The sequence below is a fragment of the Musca autumnalis genome, unplaced genomic scaffold (assembly GCF_047663935.1).
Source record: "Musca autumnalis isolate F117 unplaced genomic scaffold, ASM4766393v1 scaffold_178, whole genome shotgun sequence".
NCBI classification, from domain to species: Eukaryota; Metazoa; Arthropoda; class Insecta; order Diptera; family Muscidae; genus Musca; species Musca autumnalis.
In genome coordinates, this window is record NW_027411731.1 from 1 (window position 1) to 7,455 (window position 7,455).

Below are 7,455 nucleotides of genomic sequence, written 5' to 3' on the forward strand. Positions count from 1 at the left end.
GTTGTTTTGGAAAATCGAATTGTACAGAATTTGGTACAATTTGTTTTTGTGTAAAGGGGTTTTTGGAAATTCGTCGTAGAAAGGTACGAAAAGTGCTAAAGTGTACTAAATATGGAATCCATTGTATTAGGCAAACGCGAAGAGCTAGAATTCTGAAATTTTGAACGAGTGGTCATTGATGGAGAGTTAGGAAGATGTACCAAAGGGTATTTAGAAACTCGACCTATAAGTGTACGAAAGGTACTAAAACTTTCTAAATTTGGAACCAATTGCATATTTTTAATGGATAAAGCTAGAATCTTCAAATTTGGTATGGGAATCAAGGTAGGGAAATGGCGTTGAAATAAGGATATGGTTTTGGAAGTTCGTATTTATGATTACGAGCAGTAATAAATTTGGATTTGGGTGAACGGATAAAGGTGGAATCCTAAAGTTTTGAATTAAGATTACTGTAGAGGTGTAGGATTGAGATAGTTTTGGAAATTCGTACCTTTGGGTACGAAAAGTACTAAATGGTACTAAATTTGGTACAATTTGGATTTGGATGAACGGAACTAAGATTACTGCCGGACAGTAGAATTGAGGTAGTTTTGGAAATTTGTACTTATGGGTAAGAAAACCACTAAATTTGGTACAATTTGAATTTTAGTAAACGGATAGTGTTGGAATTAGGAGTTAAGATTACTGCAGGAGTGTAGTATTGAGGAAATTTTGAAAAGTCGTACGTATGGGTACGAGAAGTACTAAATGGTACTAAATATGGTACAATATGGATTTGGGTGAACGGGTAGACCTGGAATCCTGAAATTTTTGTTTGGGAAAGAAATGGTACTAAATTTGATACAATTTGGATTCGGGTGAATTAATAGAGCTGGAATCCTGAAATTTGGAATTACGATTACAATCGAAAAGTAGGATTCAGGTTGTTTTGAAAAAGCAAACTTATGGTACTAAATTTAATACAATTTGTATGTAGGTGAACGGATAGCGGTGGAATCCTGCAATTTGAAAGTATGATTATTGTAGCCATGTTGCGTTGAGGAAGTTTTGAAAATTGGTACGAAAATTCTAAATTGTTCTAAATTTTTTTACAATTTTAATTTGGTTTAACGGATAGAGTTTGAATCCTGAAATTTGGAAGTAAGATTACTACTAAAGTGAAGGATTGAGGTAGTTTTGGAAAATCTTACTTATGGATACGAAGAGTTCGACTTGATACTAAGTTTGGTACAATTTGGAATTGGACGAACGGATACAGCTGGAATCTTGAGATTTGGAATTACTGTAATTATTATGGAATTTACTGTAATTATTTTGTATTAATGTCCGTGTATGGCTGAGATATGTCGTCGAAATGCGTACCATAAGTATAGCAAAATTACTTAATGGTACTCAATTTGTTTTTGGGTGTAGGGACAGTGCTGGAATTTTTATTTTTTGGAGTTAGGGTGTGTATTGGTGTGCAACGTTGATCTCGCTGTTAATGTGTAAGGGTGAGATACGGCTGATCTTTTTGAAAATCGAACTTAAGGGGTACGTACAATACTAAGATAAAAATAAATATTGATTAAAATTGGTATTAGTGCGACCAAATTTTCAGTGTTTGTCATTTCCATATTATATATTGTTTATTCCTTTTTTATATGCTTTCCGCATACGAAGTAGCGGGCATTTTGCTAGTCTATATATATAAATGAGCTTGGTGATAAGTGATTGACTGACTGACTGACTGACTGACTGACTCATCATCAACGCCCAGCCAAAACCGCTAAAGCTAGGACCTTGAAATTTTACCAGTGGGTCACTGTTGATGCAAATGTGCGAGATAAGGCCGGGTTTTAGAAAATTCGTCCTGGGACCACAAAAAATAACAACAACAAAAATCCTTATTTTTCATTATTATTACGTACTTATACACTTAGTTGGCCCTCTGCAAGACATGTGTCAAATTAACAATGCTATAACTTCATGATACCGTAAACGATCACACATAATTTCAAATTTTGTAGTTTACTTCTAGGCGCACTTATTTTTATCGTAAACCACTAAATAATAGAAAGACAAGACATTTGTTATCTTCCATTGCAACAGATGTCGTGAATAACTAAATGTTTGCAAATCAATGAAAGTCATAACTGTTCAATTTCAACATCTGTAATTTGAAGAAATCGCTAAATAATTAATGAAATCAATAATAGGCCCCAGGAATATAGGAATTTGGTATGGAAATCAACGTTGGGAAGTGGTGCTTCTAAAAGGAAATGGTTTGGAAAATTACCAATCATGTATACGAAAAGTACTAAATGGTACTAAATGTAGTACAATTTAGATTTGGGTGAACGTAAAGAGCTGGAAACCTGAAATTCGGAATTAAGGTTACTGTTGTAGTGTAGGATTGAGATATGAGGGTAGTTTTGGAAATTCGTGCTTATGTGTACGAAAAGTACTAAGTAGTACTAAATTTGGTACAATAGGGATTTGGGTGAACAGATAGAGCTGGAATCCTGATATTTGGAATTGAGATTACTGTTGGAGTGTAGGATTGAAGAACTTTTGGAAATTCGTACTTATGTGTATGAAAAGTACTAAATGGTACTAAATTTGATACAATGGGGATTTGTGTGAACGGATAAAAGCTGGAATCTCGAAATTTGGAATTGAGATTACTGGTGGGGTGTAGGATTGAGGTAGTTTTGAAAATTCGTACTTATGCGTACGAAAAGCACTAAATGGTACTAAATTTAGTACCATTTGGATTTGAATGAACGGAAAGAGCTGGAAACCTGAAATTTGGAATTAATTGGTCTGTTCCAGTACTGTAAGAATCTGCTAATTTTTACTATTTTTTACGATAACATAAAGGAAAAAATGTTATCGTAGTAAAAAATAGTAGCTTCTTGCAGGTTCTGGAACAGACCAAATATTACTGTTGAAGTGTAGGATTGAGATATGAGGGTGGTTTTGGAAATTAGTAATTATGTGTACGGAAAGTACTAAATGGAACTAAATTTTGTATAATGGGTATTTGGGTGAACGGATAGCTCTGGAATCTCGAAATTTGGAACTGAGATTACTGGTGGAGTTTAGTATTGTGGAAGTTTTGGAAATTCGTACATAGGGTACGAAAAATACTAAATAGCACTAAATTTGGTACAGTTTCGATTTGGGTGAACGGATAGAGTTTGATTCCTCAAATTTGGACTGAGGATCACAGATGAAGAGTAAGAAAGATGCACTAAAGGGTTTTTGGAAACTTGAGTGTACGAAAAGTACTAAATGGTACTAAATTTAGTACAATTTGGATTTGGGTGAACGGATAGAGCTGGATTCCTTAAATTTGGAATTTATATTACTGTTGGAGTGTAGGACTGGGGAAGTTTTGGAATTTCTTACTTATGTGAATGAAAAGTACTAAATGGTACTAAATTTGGGACAATGGGGATTTGGGTGAACGGATATAGTTGGAATCTCGAAATTTGGAATTGAGATTACTGGTGGGGTGTAGAATTGAGGTAGTTTTGAAAATTCGTACTTATGGGTACGAAAAGTACTAAATGGTACTAAATTTAGTGCAATTTGGATTTGGGTGAACGTATGTATGTAGCTGGAAACCTGAAATTTGGAATTAAGATTACTGTGAAGTGTAGGACTGAGATATGAGGGTGGTTTTGGAAATTCGTACTTATGTGTTCGAAAAGCACTAAATTTGGTACAATAGGGATTCGAGTGAACGGACAGAGCTGGAATCCTGAAATTTGAAATTGAGATTATTGTTGGAGCATAGGATTGGGGAAATTTTGGAAATTCGTATTTATGTGTACGAATAGTACTAAATGGTACTAAATTTATTACAATTTGGATTTGGGTGAACGGATAGAACTGGAATCCTGAATTTTAAGTATTTTAATTTTATTTATTTTAATTTAAAGTATGAATTTTAGTAAACGGAAAGAGTTAGAATTTGCAACCTGTTCGCGGTAGGCTATAGAGGTAGAATTTGGATTAGGGTGACGGATAGTGTTTGAGTCCTGAAATTTGAAATTAAGATAACTATTGGAGTGTAGGACTGAGGTAGTAAGGGTACGAAAATTACTAAGTGGTGCTACCTGTGATACAATTTGGATTTGGGGGAACGGATAGAGCTGGAATCCTGGAATTCGGTCAGACTGCTGTTGGAGTATAAGATTGAGATGGAAGTAGTTTTTGAAATTCGTACTTATGGGTACGAAATGTACCAAATGGTACAACTTGGATTTGAGTGCACGGATAGCGCTGGAATCCTGTTATTTGGAATTATGGTTACTGTTTAAGTGAAGGATTAAGGTTGTTTTGGAAAATCGAATTGTACAGAATTTGGTACAATTTGTTTTTGTGTAAAGGGGTTTTTGGAAATTCGTCGTAGAAAGGTACGAAAAGTGCTAAAGTGTACTAAATATGGAATCCATTGTATTAGGCAAACGCGAAGAGCTAGAATTCTGAAATTTTGAACGAGTGGTCATTGATGGAGAGTTAGGAAGATGTACCAAAGGGTATTTAGAAACTCGACCTATAAGTGTACGAAAGGTACTAAAACTTTCTAAATTTGGAACCAATTGCATATTTTTAATGGATAAAGCTAGAATCTTCAAATTTGGTATGGGAATCAAGGTAGGGAAATGGCGTTGAAATAAGGATATGGTTTTGGAAGTTCGTATTTATGATTACGAGCAGTAATAAATTTGGATTTGGGTGAACGGATAAAGGTGGAATCCTAAAGTTTTGAATTAAGATTACTGCAGAGGTGTAGGATTGAGATAGTTTTGGAAATTCGTACCTTTGGGTACGAAAAGTACTAAATGGTACTAAATTTGGTACAATTTGGATTTGGATGAACGGAACTAAGATTACTGCCGGACAGTAGAATTGAGGTAGTTTTGGAAATTCGTACTTATGGGTAAGAAAACCACTAAATTTGGTACAATTTGAATTTTAGTAAACGGATAGTGTTGGAATTAGGAGTTAAGATTACTGCAGGAGTGTAGTATTGAGGAAATTTTGAAAAGTCGTACGTATGGGTACGAGAAGTACTAAATGGTACTAAATATGGTACAATATGGATTTGGGTGAACGGGTAGACCTGGAATCCTGAAATTTTTGTTTGGGAAAGAAATGGTACTAAATTTGATACAATTTGGATTCGGGTGAATTAATAGAGCTGGAATCCTGAAATTTGGAATTACGATTACAATCGAAAAGTAGGATTCAGGTTGTTTTGAAAAAGCAAACTTATGGTACTAAATTTAATACAATTTGTATGTAGGTGAACGGATAGCGGTGGAATCCTGCAATTTGAAAGTATGATTATTGTAGCCATGTTGCGTTGAGGAAGTTTTGAAAATTGGTACGAAAATTCTAAATTGTTCTAAATTTTTTTACAATTTTAATTTGGTTTAACGGATAGAGTTTGAATCCTGAAATTTGGAAGTAAGATTACTACTAAAGTGAAGGATTGAGGTAGTTTTGGAAAATCTTACTTATGGATACGAAGAGTTCGACTTGATACTAAGTTTGGTACAATTTGGAATTGGACGAACGGATACAGCTGGAATCTTGAGATTTGGAATTACTGTAATTATTATGGAATTTACTGTAATTATTTTGTATTAATGTCCGTGTATGGCTGAGATATGTCGTCGAAATGCGTACCATAAGTATAGCAAAATTACTTAATGGTACTCAATTTGTTTTTGGGTGTAGGGACAGTGCTGGAATTTTTATTTTTTGGAGTTAGGGTGTGTATTGGTGTGCAACGTTGATCTCGCTGTTAATGTGTAAGGGTGAGATACGGCTGATCTTTTTGAAAATCGAACTTAAGGGGTACGTACAGTACTAAGATAAAAATAAATATTGATTAAAATTGGTATTAGTGCGACCAAATTTTCAGTGTTTGTCATTTCCATATTATATATTGTTTATTCCTTTTTTATATGCTTTCCGCATACGAAGTAGCGGGCATTTTGCTAGTATATATATATATATAAGAGGAAAAGTCAAACTTTTTTAGTTTCCATGAAGCCATGGTTTGCACTATTATAATACGCGAACTATTGTAGTTTACCAGTAACTATGTCTATTGCTGGATTAATTTAGATGTTTTTGTACAAAGCTCAAAAATTTAGCAAAAAATGTAATTTACGTGGTAGTTGCGACCGCGTAAAGGAAAAAACATAGGTAAAAACACGTTGAAGCTAACCAGGTTTTTTACATTGCTATTCGATTTCTGTATAAACCGTTCAAATGACGGACATCTGTCCAAAGTAAAAGTAGGAGAATACAAAATGAAGATTACACTTCTAATGTATCACTTTCTAAAATTTCCACTGCATCCACCTTTTATGGATGCTGAGATTTTGAAGCCGGATTTCAGGTGTTTTTTGTATTTTTTATGTAACTGGGACGCGCATTCGGATATTTCGAAAAACCAATTATAGGATTAAAGAACTCGCGATTTCGCATAATCTGATATGTATATTGAGTATGTAGCCCACACAGAGTAATCTACTGCCAAAGGCCAAAATGTAGTGCGATATTTTTTCTAAAAAACCTATTTTTTGGGTACAGTATTTACAATATTGTTTTGAGTGTGCTGGTACCCCGCGATATTTTAGTTTTTCGACGATCCGGATCATAAGAGTCACAGATCGTAAAAATCCATCTACTAGAACGGCGGAAATGGCTACTGCAAAAATTGAAAAATTTGCGAAAAATGTTTTTCAAAATATCGCTGACTAATTCGCGTTTTATGTGGATCGTTTCCATTTCAATGAAGGAAGTGAATCATGAATCATGACGTTTGTGCGAAAACAGCGGTTTGAAAAATTTAGTGGCATGGGAGCTGCATCCGATTTATCCAAAAAATACTGTGTGATGCTAAATCCTAGGTTCTTGATGGATAAATTTCCTCAATATATTTCTTTTTTTTTGCTATAATATGCAAACCGCTAAACGGATTTGTATAGTTTTGGTTTTATTTGAATCTTCGCGATGTTTAGATTACGTACATATTTTTATATATTTTTCAGATGCATAAACAGCTTGAATTTTTTAGAACAAGTTGTGAACTACCAATTGTTTTGAATGCTTTCCTAATTTCCGTGAAAATTTACAACTTTTTCACTAAAGTTATGGGACCTCAGTAAACACATTGTATGTAGGGAGCCCCTAATTAAGAGAGTTTCTCAATATGATTATTAGAGTCTTTTAAAAATTTTTTTGTTTTTATCAGAATTGAAGCCGCCATAACTTTTGCGCGCAACAACCAAAATTAGTATCTCGAACAGATTTTAGAATGGGATTTTTTCTCCAATCTATGTACCAAAAAGTGAAAGTTGCTATGCATGAATATGTAAAATACAGACCGTGTAAAAAACGCATTAGATGGCTTTTGTATTAAAAAGAACGTCTTGTTCCATAAGC